Source organism: Panthera tigris, chromosome B4 (assembly GCF_018350195.1).
Source record: "Panthera tigris isolate Pti1 chromosome B4, P.tigris_Pti1_mat1.1, whole genome shotgun sequence".
Lineage (NCBI taxonomy): Eukaryota > Metazoa > Chordata > Mammalia > Carnivora > Felidae > Panthera > Panthera tigris.
The window spans coordinates 83,407,934-83,422,687 of NC_056666.1; the positions used below are offsets into that span (position 1 = coordinate 83,407,934).

At 39.0% G+C, this 14,754-nt stretch overlaps 1 long non-coding RNA gene across 1 annotated transcript; it reads right to left on the reverse strand.

Moving 5' to 3' along the window:
- Nucleotides 1–13,137: 13,137 nt before the first annotated feature.
- Nucleotides 13,138–13,834, reverse strand: LOC122240107. Its single transcript, XR_006219443.1, has 3 exons — nucleotides 13,730–13,834; nucleotides 13,393–13,455; nucleotides 13,138–13,219 (listed from the first exon to the last, which is right to left on the reverse strand). It is a non-coding gene; the product is annotated as an uncharacterized LOC122240107 (long non-coding RNA).
- Between the last annotated feature and the right edge of the window lie 920 nt (nucleotides 13,835–14,754).

The window sequence follows — 14,754 nt, forward strand, 5'->3', positions numbered from 1 at the left end:
CATTGGGAAACGAATACAACAGGTAGGGTGCTACTTAATTTCTTATGTCAGTGGTCCTTCATTTTTTGAACAGTCATACAACTCGCCCTTTGAGAACCTGATGAAAGCTACAGATCGATCTAAAAGAATTCAAATACACATGCAACTGAATACAATTTCGAGCAGTTCATGAAGGCACCAAAGCACATCTTGTGGGCCCAGGTTCAGAACCTTTGCAGGTGGTAATGTTCAGAGGAGATGAGCAGGGTAAAAGGAGGCTTCCTAGTGATAGCCTGGTCATCTCCCACCAAGGCTGTCACGGTAGCCAGGAAAGCACTTGGCTGGGTTGCACTGAACTAATTCAGTTGTAATGATACGAATTTCCTAGACAGTGAAGCTGATCTAGCTGTGATCACCCCAGCCTGATCTTTTACTGACTCCTTGGGATGAGGCCACAGTGTTGAGTATGACAGTCAGTCTTTACCTGACAGCAGCTGATATCTAGTGATCTGAGGATCACTCCAAAAATTAAAATGCACAAGTCACTAAGAGCGGGTATTGATTTTACTCCCCAGAGACTATGCACAGGAAAAAGCTCCCATATTCCTTAGTAAATTAAATTTACTACAAGTTAGTGATAATCTTGTCTTAGAGATGATTAATGTTATGTAGGCATCTCATTTGTTTAGAGCAGTCTTGTTCAATGGGAATATAATGTGAGCCATTTAGGAAATTCCAATAATCGTATCAAAAAAGGTAAAAGGAAAAGGTAAAATTAATTTTAATGATATATTTTATATAATCTAATATATCGAAAATATTATTTCAACATGTAATCGATATAAAAATGTCAATGACATTTTTTTTTTGTCAAATTAAGTCACAGAAATCTAGAGTGGAGATTATACTTAGAGCACATTCTTAATTCAGACTAGTCACATTTCAAGTTCTTAATGGCCACACATGACTAGTGGTGATCATATTAGTACAGTTTTAGAGAATAAGGAAGCATTGAAATAGAATTTTTGAGGCATAAATATTATTTAATTACACATATATACACATATATGAAAAAAGCCTCCAAGGCTGTTATGTACAGGAATGATTGTCACTCACTACTCCCTTTGATCATATGTACAGTGACACCATTGGCAATAATGTGTGAAGGAAGAAAAAGAATACCTAAAGATTATTTTTTCAGTAGGTTTTAATTTAATCTGGTTGACCTAAAGAAATATGTGACCTTTTCTGTACATAATAGGCCTTTAATATACATCTGTTTATTTTTTCCTATTGAAAACAGAATTTTAGTATTGGAAAAGACTTTTACAATCCTTTATTTCATTTTTTATTTTTTTAATTTTAATTAAAATTTTTTTCATGTTTATTTATTTTTGAGAGAAAGAGAGACAGAGCCTGAGTAGGGGAGGGGCAGAGAGAGGGGGAGACACAGAATCTGAAGCAGGCTCCAGGCTCTGAGCTGTCAGCACAGAGCCTGACACAGGGCTCAAACTCATGAACCACAAGATCATGACCTGAGCTGAAGTTGGACGCTTTGCCAACTGAGCCACCCAGGCGCCCCTAAAATCATTTATTTTTAAAAGTGAGGAAGCACAGATTAGAAGATGGATAGAAAACAAGGAATCTAAGGCCTAGAAGTCTCATGATAATGTGTTCAAGGTCATAAAGCTCATTAATACAGAGCCAAGAGTCAAACCTACCCATTTATAGTCCAAAGCCCGTGCTGTTTCTAATATGCCATGCAGCCTCTGTCAGGCTGGGGAAGGAGAGGACTACGAAGGACTTGTTGAAGTACTCGTGGATGATCAGTGAAGTGGCCATGGGAAGGAGGGGTGAAGGGTAAGAGAGAATGAGCAAAGGAAAGAGTAGACATGTAGTATAAGTGGGGAAATGTGGTTGCATGAAGTGTTAGAGTTAGTAGGTGGTTTTTTTCCACCCTCCATGGGTTGATGGCTTGGAGGCCCAACCTTGACCGCCAGCCAGGCAAGTGGGCTTTGAGGAGGTGGAAGAGGAACACATTGGTGAGTTGCTTGATTCCTTTAAAGGGAAGCTGTGCTATAGGGCTGGTTACACAATCTTGGCCCATGTGCTCTTTCCTGCCTGGGATTCTGACGATGGTAAGAACAAAGTGAGGGTTAAAGGCACGTGCCCTCTATTCACACGACATCGTTGATCCTCTGGTATCTTCTGTCTTCTCCTTGCATACATCTCTTCGTGATGTTTAGTTTCACACCCAGAGGTTTAGCTTTTCCTTGTTTCTTTGTGCTAAAGTTAACAAAGGCAGAAAATTTTTTTCTTGTGGGATGAAAATATGTGAATGAAACAAAGATACACTCTGGGGGGAAGATAAACACAACACCAGTCTGTAAGACAATGATAATGACAGAGGTGCATGGATATAAATTTGGTTATCCCCAGGGCATAATATTTCTGCTGCAGCCTGCTCCTGGGTGACAGACCAGCTACAGGTTTTAGGGATGCACCATGCTTTTTTCAAGTTCCCAAACACATTGTTCCAAAGCATAGCTGCCAAAAGGGGGAGGGCAGCAAAGTCCAAATAGAAAATCCACATAATGAAAACCATAAACGTGAAGGGTGCTTATAGTTCTATGGACTTCCACCTAAAATTCTTTTGGGAAAAGCACCAATTTCAGGAAATATAGATAGGCATGAATGATGGTTATGACTATTTTTTTTTAAATGAGTATTACCAGTGGTTTAAAAAAGCTGTGAACTCTCTTGGTTAGGTTGTGGAAAAACAGGAATTCTCATCTATTGCTGGAATGATTGCCAAATGATATAATCCCTACAGAAGAGAATTTGGCAATATCTGTGAATTTACCCTTTTACCAAATTCTGCAGGAATTTATCCTGAAGAAATATCTCCAAATAGTACCAAATTACACGTGTGGATTATACAGGGCAATGTATTTGTAACTGAAAAGTGTTGGAGATTATCTAAATCTGTATACATAGGAGACTGAATACACAATAAAGTCATGTATACATAATAAAGTACTAGGAAGCTTTTATGGAGTGATTTTCAGGATTTACTGCTCAATGAGAAAAGTAAAGAGCAAAAGAGAATATATATCATACGCTACTTTCTGGGTAAGAAATAAGGGGAAATAATATACATATATCTGTTCATTTTTACTAAAATATACATTGGAAGAACAAACCGGAAACTAATGACATTTGCCTACAGGAGAGAATGACACTTCTCTGGATAAGCATTTGTGTATAGCTTTGACTTTTGGAACCATGTAAATATCTAACATATTTATAAAATAAAGTAAAATCAACAAGTTTGGGGAGAAATCCTAAAACTGAATACAAACAGAAATAAAAGAACTGAACTGTACATCAAATGGATAATCATATAGAATAAAAAGGAACTGGGGTGCCTGGGTGGCTCAGTTGGTTAAATGTCCAACTTTGGCTCAGGTCATGATCTCATTTGTGGATTCGAGCCCTGCATTGGGCTCTGCACTGACAGCTCAGAGCCTGGAGTCTGCTTCGGATTCTATGTCTCCCTCTCTCTCTGCCCGTCCCCTGCTCACACTCTGTCTCTCTCTCAAAAATAATAAATAAACATTAAAAAAAATAACAGCTGAAAGACAACCCAATTGATACATGGGTGAAGGATTTTAACAGATTATTTCTCTAAGAAGATATACAAATGGCAAATAAGCACATGAAAAGATGCTCTACATCATTAGTATTAGGGAAATGCGAATCAAACCCACAATGAGATACACCTCACTCCCACTAAAATGGCTATTATAAAAAAGATGGACAGTAACAAGTGGTGGCAAGAATGTGGAGAAATTGGAAGTCACATTGCTGGGGGTGGATGTAAAATGGTGCAGCTGCTTTGAAAAATGGTTTGACAGCTCTTCTAAATGTTAAACATGGATGGGGCACCTGAGTGGCTCAGTCGGTTAAGCATCGGACTTCAGCTTGGGTCACGATCTCATGGGTCATGGGTTTGAGCCCTGTGTGGGGCTCTGTGCTGACAGTTCAGAGCCTGGAGCCTGCTTCGGATTCTGTGTCTCCCTCTCTCTCTCCCCCTCCCCCACCCACACTGTGTGTATCTTTCTCTCAAAAGCAAATAAACATGAAAAAAATTTTTTAAAAAAGTTAAACATGGAGATACTATATGACCCAGCTATCACTCAAGAGAAATGAAAATGTAAGTCTACCGTACACAATAACTTGTACACAAATGTTCATATCAACATTATTCACAATAGCCAAAAAGAGGAAACAACCCAAATGTCTACCAACTGATGAATGGATAAATAATATGTGTTACACCCATATAATGGAATATATTTGGCAATAGAAAGCAATGAAGTACTGCTACATATACAACATGAATGAGTCTTGAAAACATTTTGTAAATAAAAAAAGCCAGACACAAAGCCCACGTATCATAGCATTCCATTTATATGAAATATTCAGAATAGGCAAGTCTATAGAGACAGAGAGATTAGTGGTTGCCTAAGGCTAGGGAGGATTGGGGGATTGATAAGGGGTGACTAGGCATAAAGGGTGTCTTGGGGTTATGAAAATGTTCCAAACTTGTGGTGATGTTGTACAACTTTGTGAATATACTAAAAATCATTAAATTGTACACTGTCAATGCGTGAATTGAGTGCACAGTATGCTATAATTTATTTTTAAAAAGAGATTATAATTGCTTATGTATCTAAAAACATGGAAGGATAAATAATAAAAATAAATGGTTATTTACATAGTGAGGGAAGGATAAGACAGGAAGGACGGGGTAGAAGCTAGATTTTTCTCTGATAGTTCTTGTTTTATAGACTTGACTTTAGAACCACGTAAATATTTTATATGAGTTGTAAAACAAAGCTACATTAAAAATGCAATCTCTAAAAACTAAAATCAAGATTAAACAAATTAACCTAACTGTACTGAGTTGGTGGCATAACCACACATGTGGACCCTCTCTAAGTGACTTTAAAACACAGTAATATACTACACATCCTTATTGAAATATACCCTAATGCCAAAAAGACTTACAGAAAGGCTCCCATACCCCCAAAACAACAACAAAAACCCCAAACTGCTTTCAGTTAATCATATTGTGGTTGGAGTGCCAAGACCGTATTCTGAGAGTTGTTTTTACATGGTGGGATAAAGCAAATGAGTAATTATGTGGATTTTAGGCATGGGGAAAAGGAGATACAGATGTGAGACTGCTGAAGGTAGTTCTGATTTTGAATTGGACATATGTGTTATATCTTTAGAACACCACATTTCTTAGCTCCCCCCACTAGAAAGGTCTAGAAACCATAAACCAACCACCCAGTAGCAATAAACACCCTTACCAGATTGTGGCCTCTAAAATACCATTTCCCATTGAAAAGAACCAGTGTTCCTTGGAGAAGTGGCTGATTCCAGGTCTGCTGCAGGAAATGTTGAAGATGAGTCTGGAACAACTTGTCATTTAGAAAGCAAGGAAGTTAGCAAAGACTTAGAGCATTGTGTCAAAGACCAGGGGCACCTGGGTGGCTCAGTTGGTTAAGTGTCGACTCTCGATTTCTGCTCAGGTCATGATCTCCTGATGTACACACCACTCACCTATAAAATATTCTTGCCAAAGACATTGAACCTGAATCTGATTGTGCTCCTAGATTTAAGTATCAATTCACAGGAAATAGAGGGAACAAAGAAATGTGTGTGTGTGTGTGTGTGTGTGTGTGTGTGTGTTTATGTTTATTTATTTTTGAGAGAGAGAGAGACAGGGTACCAGCAGGGGAGGGGCAGAGAGAGAGGGAGACACAGAATCTGAAGCAGACTCCAGGCTCTGAGCTGTCAGCACAGAGACTGACGTTGGGCTCGAACTCAAGAACCGTGAGATCATGACCTGAGCTGAAGTCGGAAGCTTAACAACTGAGCCACCCAGGCACTCCCAAAGAAATGTGTTTAATAATATCTTGGGGATGTGATCAGCAAATCCAAGACTATGGGAAATTCTACTGCAGTATTGTCCTCGGACCCAGGCAAGGGGCCCCTGCTCTGACCCTCCTCTAGCTGTACCCCTCTAGATGGTGAGAAGTCCTTGGGCTTCCCAGGGGACACACTCCACCCAGAGTTGATGCCTCCCTTTCCAGACCATATTCTGGCTACTCTTTCTCTCTCAAAAATAAACAAACATAAAAAAATTAACATGATGCTTTGTAACAAGGTCCTTTCACTCAAAAGTACATTTAGACTCTTATTTGTAAAACTTTAAGTTGGTCTCAATTTTTAACCAATGTTGTAATAAACATTCTTGCACATGTATCTTTTCTGGTTTGATTACCACCTTTGGATATATTCTTAGAAGTATCATTGCTGATTCAAAGGTATGCATATTTAACATTTTGATACAGGTTGCCAAACTGTAATTCAAAAGGGCTGACCCTCTTTATACTCTGACAGAGCTCTATCTCCTATCTCTGCTAATAGCACCTTTTGTAAACTTGGCTAATCCAATGAAAACATGTTATCTCATTGTTGGGATTATTTATATTTCTTAACTAGCAAGAATAAAAATATTTTCCTATGCTTATTTGGTGTGTGTGTTTGTGTGTGTGTGATTTGCTTGTTCATGTTCTGTACCAGGTATGGTTAGGGTGTTAAACCTTTTTATTGACATGTAAGAGATCTTTGTATATTAATAACATACGCTTGTGTCATGTATTTTGCAAATATTTTCTCTTGGGTTGTTGTTTCAACTTTAACTATAAATGTGCGTGTAGGTGTGTGTGTGTGTGTGTGTGTGTGTGTGTGTGGGTAGGGGGGGTGGGTGGGCAGGGTTTTTACCATGCAATAATTTTTAATTTTGTGTAGTTTAACCTAAAGTTTAATAGTATTGGGCTTTGGAGTCACGTTTAAGAAGCCCTTTCTGACCACAAGACTATCTACAGTTTTTGTTTTTTTAAAACCTCATGCATCTTGGGCATCCTCTTTTGTCAATATACATCTACCTCATTCTTTTTTACAGTTGCATAGTAATGAATTATATAAATGAGTTTTTTTTTCATTCTCCCCCCCCCCATTATTTTCCCAAGAAGCCTATTTATACATTTTTTTCTTAATCATTCCCTCCATGAAATTTCAATACCACATATATACTGTATATCTACATATGTCAGGCATATTTGTGCTTTATGCATAAAAAATAGTTTTTTTTTTGTCCCCCACCTCCTGCCAAGAACCAATTTTCATCTCCTTGGTTGTGATATTGCCCCTCTGAGATTGCATGATATAGATACTCCATAACTTAATTATTCCACATGTGGGTAATATTTTTGATATTCCAGTGCTCTATTATCCATACTTATGTTTATATATACATTTTGTTTCTACCGGATAAATTTCTAGAATTGAAAAGTTGTGTCAAAAGGTATTAATATTTAAAAATTTAGCAGATAATGCTAAAGATTGTGCCAGTAATATGCCAACCAATATATATTGAGAATCTGGCTTCAATTTTCACATTTAAGTCATAAATCTATTTGGAATTTATTCTGGAATGATGAATAAGGTAAAGATCTAGTTATTTTTCTCCCCCAAATCTAGCTCATTGTCCTTAAATATTAAATACTTTATCAAATTAACCTTTACTTGATTTACCATATATTAAATATGGCAAATACTCCTATTATACTCAGCCTTTGGATTCTGTTACATGGCTGTTTGCTCATACTCTATTACCACCCTATGTTTATTATTATTGCTTTATGTTTCAGTATCTGATTATATCCCCCTATTTTTTTTGTATTTTAGTGTTTTTTCTCTCAGTGAACTTTGGAGTAATTCTGCCTAGGCAGAACAACAACAGGCAAACAACAACAACAAAAAGCTCTTCAAATACTATTGGGATTAAGATTGGGATTGTACTAAATTTATTAATTTAGTGAGAGCTGTGGAGTATTATTACAAAGTACATTATAGAGTAACAAATTTAAAATAAGGCATAGAAGAAACAGAAATAATGTTGACTTAATGAAATATACCTGTATTAGGATGTTTTCAGTAGTAAATGACAAAAGTCCAGATAAAACCCAAGTTTAAGCATAAAAGAGAGTTTATTGGCTCATTTAACTGAAAAGTCCAGTGGCAAAATAGTCTTTGGGCATGTTTGGATCCCTGGGCTCAAATAATGTCATCAGGATTTGGTTTCTATCTTCCAGGTTGGCTTTTTAAGCTTCAATTTTAAATAAGCTTCCATGGAGTAGCAAAGGTGGCCTGTCTACTCCATGCTTATATGGTCTTTAGCACCTGCAATATCAGAGGAAGAGAGTCTTTTTCCTTATAGGGTTAGTCAAAGTATCAGTGATGGTTGTCATTGGCCAGATCTGGATCAACTATAGGAGGAGGGGCAGGGTGGGGAGTTGGGAATCAGTTCCACTTGAACTACACAAGCTACAGCTGGGGAGAAGTGGTTTCTTGAAGGGATGTGGAATAACAACAACAAAAAAAATGCAGGAATAATGTACTATAATACCTACTTACTTATAAAAAGAGGATCTTAAGGAAGCACTAAGAAATAGTAGAGTTGAGGTGCGATTGGGTGGCTCAGTTGGTTAAACATCTGACTCTTGGTTTCCACTCAGGTCATGATCTCATGGTTCGTGAGTTCAAGCCCTGCGTCTGTCTGGCTCGTCACTGACATGGCAGAGACTGCTTGGGTCTCTCTCTCTCTCTCTCTCTCTCTCTCTCTCTCTCTCTCTGCCTCTCCCCCAACCCCCTCTCTCTAAATAAATAAACTTTAAAAATTAAAAAAAGAGAAATGTTACAAAGTTAAAGTTTTAAGACTATTTTCAGCATATCAAAAGTTACTTTGGGGCCATAAGTGTAAAAAGAAACCAAGTAACTACTTAGGAAAATATGTTGAGAGATTAAGGAAAATATTATCTCTGTTATTAATATTTGTTAGAATTATAATGCTGATTCTTGACAATGACTCTTCTCTCTTTTCTTGATCTCATTACTGTTTAGATCCTCCAAAGTCTTGGTTCATGAATTTATCCTTTTTTTTTTTTTTGCAACTCAGTCCTCTTCTTTTCTAGATTTTCCCCCTGTTAAGTAACTCCATTCCCTCCCTCCCTAAGCAAATCAAAAGCCTCTGAATTCTATGGTCTTTCATGCTCCTCTCCCTTCTAATCATTGGTCAACTATAAAGACACTGTTTAGTTGGAAGTCATTGATGATTTCCTTAATCACTACATCCAATGGCCTTTGATCCTCCTCCATGGCTTGCTGTTTCTATAGTATTTGACAAATACTGATTGACCTGTCTTGCTTGAAATGTGGATTTTTGGTTCCTATGTAACTCATTCTCTTGACGCTTCTCTTAGTTTTCTGATGACTTCTTCCCCATCCAGAGCCCTCACATAGAATTTTCAGGTTCAAGGTCTCTGGGCTTAAAACTCTTTCTTTATCAGGCCCCGAGGCCTGAGTCCTTTATCAGGTAAACTACAGGTAAACTAATTCTCAAAAATTAAAATATTTGTCCCAACCTTCCTAGTCTTTTTCTTCTAGTGCTTACCTATATATCTCTCATTTTCCTGGGGTGTTTGTGTGTTATCCAAAACATACCCTAGGCATTCCAACCTTTTTGATTTGTTTAGTGCTGTCCTCTCACCTAGATTATCTTTCCCCAAACTCTGCCTGACATAGCTTTTCTACCCTTTAAAGTCTATTTGAATGCTATCTCTCCCATACAGTGTAGTAGTTAAGGTGGTTTTCAAGGGACAGAATTGGCTTGAAATCCTGGCTCTTGTCTTTACCAGCCATGTGACCCTGGACAATTTATCTGATCTCTGTAAACCTGTTTCCTCTTTTGTAAAAGGGGAGTACCATCCCCTTTTACAAAAGGTCAAACGTGATCCCACTGGTTGAAAGCTTTTCTGTGTATTGCAGGAATCCCATCTCACTTTTTTGCTTCAAACATTGTCTTGATTTATAGTTCCTCATGTTAGTGATTCTGGTATTCATCATACTAACTATTCATCTTACTAGTTTTTCACTAAATATCATAAATATGCAATTATGTTATAGTTATTCTTTCACAATAAATGAGGGCAGAAACTTTGTCTTACATGTTTCTATTTCTCACTGTACTTAATAAGAGCTTGTAATTACTGAGTTAATAAATAGGAATATAACCTTTCTGAGATGTTGCTAAATTCTATAAATATAGAATAAACACAATAGTAATAGAGGAATCTCATATTATTCCCTTACCAGGACCTAGGGAAGAATTTTTCTCAGGTTTCTGTACCAAACTATACTTCTGTCTTTAAAAAAATTTTTTTTTAACGTTTATTAAAAAAAATTTTTTTTTCTTAACGTTTATTTTTGAGACAGAGAGAGCATGAACGGGGTGGGTCAGAGAGAGAGGGAGACACAGAATCTGAAACAGGCTCCAGGCTCTGAGCTGTCAGCACAGAGCCCGACGCGGGGCTCGAACCCACGAACTGCGAGATCATGACCTGAGCTGAAGTCGGACGCTTAGCCGACTGAGCCACCCAGGCGCCCCTAACGTTTATTTATTTTTGAGACAGAGAGAGACACAGCATGAATGGGGGAGGGTAAGAGAGAGGGAGACACAGAATCCGAAGCAGGCTCCAGGCTCCGGGCTGTCAGCACAGAGCCTGACGTGGGGCTCGAACTCACGGACCGCGAGATCATGACCTGAGCCGAAGTCGGACGCTTAACCAACTGAGCCACCCAGGCGCCCTTACTTCTCTTAAACAACTTAAAAAAAAAATCTTACAGACCATGTGAAACTTAGAACTATGTTTTGCTTTAGTTGCTAGGGACCTCAGACTAATTTGTGGTAGCATGCCTCTACCAATTACATAGGACCTTTTGGCATGATTATTTTGGGGGTATTAACATACCCTTGCCTTTATTTTCTTTGTTTTCCAATAACTTTTACCTTTTCCTATCATTGTCTCCTATTATAGCATATAACTCTTTCTGAGCACACTCAATCTTTTCTGAGACTGGTGGGGGCATTGATAAATTATATGCATCTATAAGATACATTTAAAAAATAGTTCTCTCAGGTTGTTAGAGTATCAAATTTCTTTTGATCTTCTATTTCACAGAGAGCCATCATCTATTTCAAGGTCATCAGGAGAGCACTTCCCCAACTTCCTTCCTCACTTATAAAGTTAGTCACACCTTTAAAAGAGCAACATTATGGGGCGCCTGGGCAGCTCAGTCAGTAAAGCATCTGACTTCAGCTCGGGTCATGATCTCACAGTTCATGAGTTTGAGCCCCCACATTGGGCACTGTGCTGACAGCTCAGAGCCTGGAGCCTGCTTCGGATTCTGTGTCTCCCTCTCTCTCTGCCCTTCCCCAGCTCCCACTCTGTCTCTCTCTCTCAAAAATAAACATTAGAAAAAATAAAAGAGCAACATTTTATATGTCCTGAAAAATATATATTTGTCATGTGGAATACAGATAAGCAGAAAGCAGAATAGCAAAAAACAGAAAAACCCACCATGTGGTAAGAACCTACATATCGCTGCTTTCATAACCCACTTTTCTCTCTTAACAATGTACTTTACACATCTTTTCTTAACATTAAATAGTCTTCTAAATAATTTTTAACGGTTCAAGGCATCCCACTGATTATGTATCAGGGTAGTCAATCAGACTGCAACTCTACATTCCCTTCCTATAAAACCTGAAGATGCTCTTTTTTTCTTTCAATGTTTACTCATTTTTGAGAGAGAGAGAGAGAGAGAGAGAGAGAGAGAGAGAGAGAGAGAAAGTGCCAGCAGGGGAGGGGCAGAGAGAGAGGGCGACACAGGATTTAAAGCAGGCTCCAGGCTCTGAGCTGTCAGCATAGAGCCAGATGTGGGGCTCAAACCCATGAACTGTGAGATCATGACCTGAGCTGAAGTTGGAGGCTTAACTGACTGAGCCACCCAGGCGCCCCATAAAACCCGAAGATGCTTTTAAGGAAACTAATATAAGTAAACTTCTCTTATTTGCAACCATGTTATCCATGTCTAAGAAGTATGGGTATAATGCATTTCACCTATCTTTCATTGGTGGGCAAGCTGAAATGAACTCCATCCAGCTTAGTATGTGTGCAGTTTTGATTACTTCCTTTTGAGAACTTCCTAGAAGTACACTTCCTTAGTCAAAGTATATATACGTTTTAAGGATACAGAGTCCTAAAATGTCTGGGGGGGTGCCTATTTAACTGAGCCCTTGCCCAACACATATATTATTTTCTTTTTAATCTTTGCCAATTTTTTTTTGCATACTCTTTTTAAAAAAATGTTTATTCATTTTGGAGAGAGCGAGTGTGAGCAGGGGAGAGGCAGAGAGTGAGGGGGACAGAGGATCCGAAGCAGACTGGGAGCCTGATGTGGGCTCAAACTCAGCAACTGTGAGATCATGACCTGAGCCAAAGTTGGATGCTCAAGCAACTGAGCCACCCAGGCTCCCCAATCTTTGCCAATGTAATAAGCATTTAATATTCCATTTATAATATTACTAATGGGACTGAGAATACATATTATTTGCCATATATATGTATTTTGAAATATCTTCATTACTCTTGCCAACTTATAATAGATTTAAAATTATAAACATCCACACCCCCTTTGACATCTTCCTACCAGGTTCCATTTCCTAAGCTATTTATGTACTTGATGTGTGGATCTTATCTCCTCCTATTTCTTTTTTTTTTTTAATTTTTTTTAACGTTTTATTTTTGAGACAGAGAGAGACAGAGCATGAACAGTGGAGGGTCAGCAAGAGGGAGACACAGAATCCGAAACAGGCTCCAGGCTCTGAGCTGTCAGCACAGAGCCCGACGCGGGGCTCGAACTCACGGACCGCGAGATCATGACCTGAGCCGAAGTCGGCCACCCAACCGACTGAGCCACCCAGGCGCCCCTCTCCTCCTATTTCTTTACAGAATCATTCAATCAGTTATTCTCTTTGTTGGCAGTATCTTTAAACTCTGACTACTAGTTGTTGTTGTTGTTGTTTTTTTCTCTTGTACTAATAAACACCACTACGTCTCCTCTTCTTAAAGAAAAATCCTAAATTTTTTCTTTTCCTTGCCATTCTTCTCTGGCTACTGACCTTTTCCTTTACAGCCAAACTTCTTGAAAGAATTGCCTTCACGTGCTGCGTCCGCTTCATCTCTGTCTCTTCAATTCACTACAAAACAAGATTTACATTCAGGTCTTCAAAAGCCTTCTCTGTTGCTAAGATTTTAACAACGATTACATCCTATGCATATTTATGAAAAAGCAGGGTACAAGATGATTTTCCCCAAATAAACTCAACTGTGTAAAAAACATTTGGGCTGAGAAAACAGTGATAGGTAATACCTGACAAATTGAAGTCACTGCTAGGTAGTGGGGAGGACGGGTGGCTTTTTTCTTTTTACTCACCTGAAAAAAATCTACTTTGATATTAGAACACATTGCAATGTAATATTGGAATTATCAACTTAAATTTTCTACAAGGAAGAAGAAAGCTTAGAGAAGTGACACGAGCCACTGGGCCACACTTACTTTCTTCTCCAGGAGGGCGTGACCCAGAGCCCCCCCCCCCCCCCCCCCCCGGGTGCAGGTGTCCCCGGCGCGGGCACGACTGGATGACCTCCTGAGAGGACAGTCTTGTCTTAGAAAGGCCCTCATGCCCCTCATGCTGATCCCAAATGACCTCTGAGCATCCCGGACTCTACTGCCTAACAGCTTCAAACCGCGGATAACCGCCAATCGCTTCCAGTTGCCCTGGCAACAGCCAGCAACCCTCGCCCCGCCTAACCCGGCGTCTGTAGGTCTTCCCAGAATGCTGCGCGCCTTCTCTCATTCTCTTCTGGTTCGGAGGGCTGGCTCCTTCCGGAAGTAGATGCCTGTCAGTCTCCTGTGACTGCTGGCCAAGAGGCGTTTTTTTCTGCGGAGGGCTGGGGGGGGCTTGGGGGGCTGGGGGGCGGGGTGGGGTGGGGGGAATGTTTTGTTCTTTCCCAACATTCAAAATGACTGGAGAGCTAAGGAAAGGCTGTAAAGCCATTCCATTTTTGTGGGCCCTAGATAAATGGATTAAACCTTATTAAAAAGCTGAAAGATGGAACACACTTTAAAATGATATGCAACTTCACGTGTTGCTGTGACATACTTAAACAACTTACAAGTAAAAAGCAACTATTTTTGCTTTAGAAAACGAAGAGAAGCCCAAAAACAAAACAAAACAAAACACCCACGTCTCAGCCACAGAGAAATAAACACTGGGGTAGCCTTCCAGACTCTTGCCACAGATACAGTAAATGAAATTTCAAAATGGGATCGCGTTTATGCTGTTTTGTAACTTAACTTTTATGAATATGTTTAAAAGGACACTACAACAATATGGTTTCACGTATTCCATTGTATCTCTTGGACACTGAAACAGTTTCTGTCCTTTTTGCTCTTGTTTGGTGCTGCAATGGAGAAATGAAAATCCTTGTAGCTAGCTCTTTGCTCATGTTCTCATTTCTTTGTGATAATTACTTTTCTCTTTCTAACTTAGTCCTTTGTGTTTGCACTTTCTTATCTCTCCCACAACACCTTCCCATTCCACTCTGGCTTTATACTGTAAAGGGATGAAGGTACACACACGGCATCCAAAGCCTACTCAGTTTTTTAAAGTTTACTTTTCTGATTGTAAAGGTAATACGTGCTTATTGGGGGACACTAGGAAAATTCAGA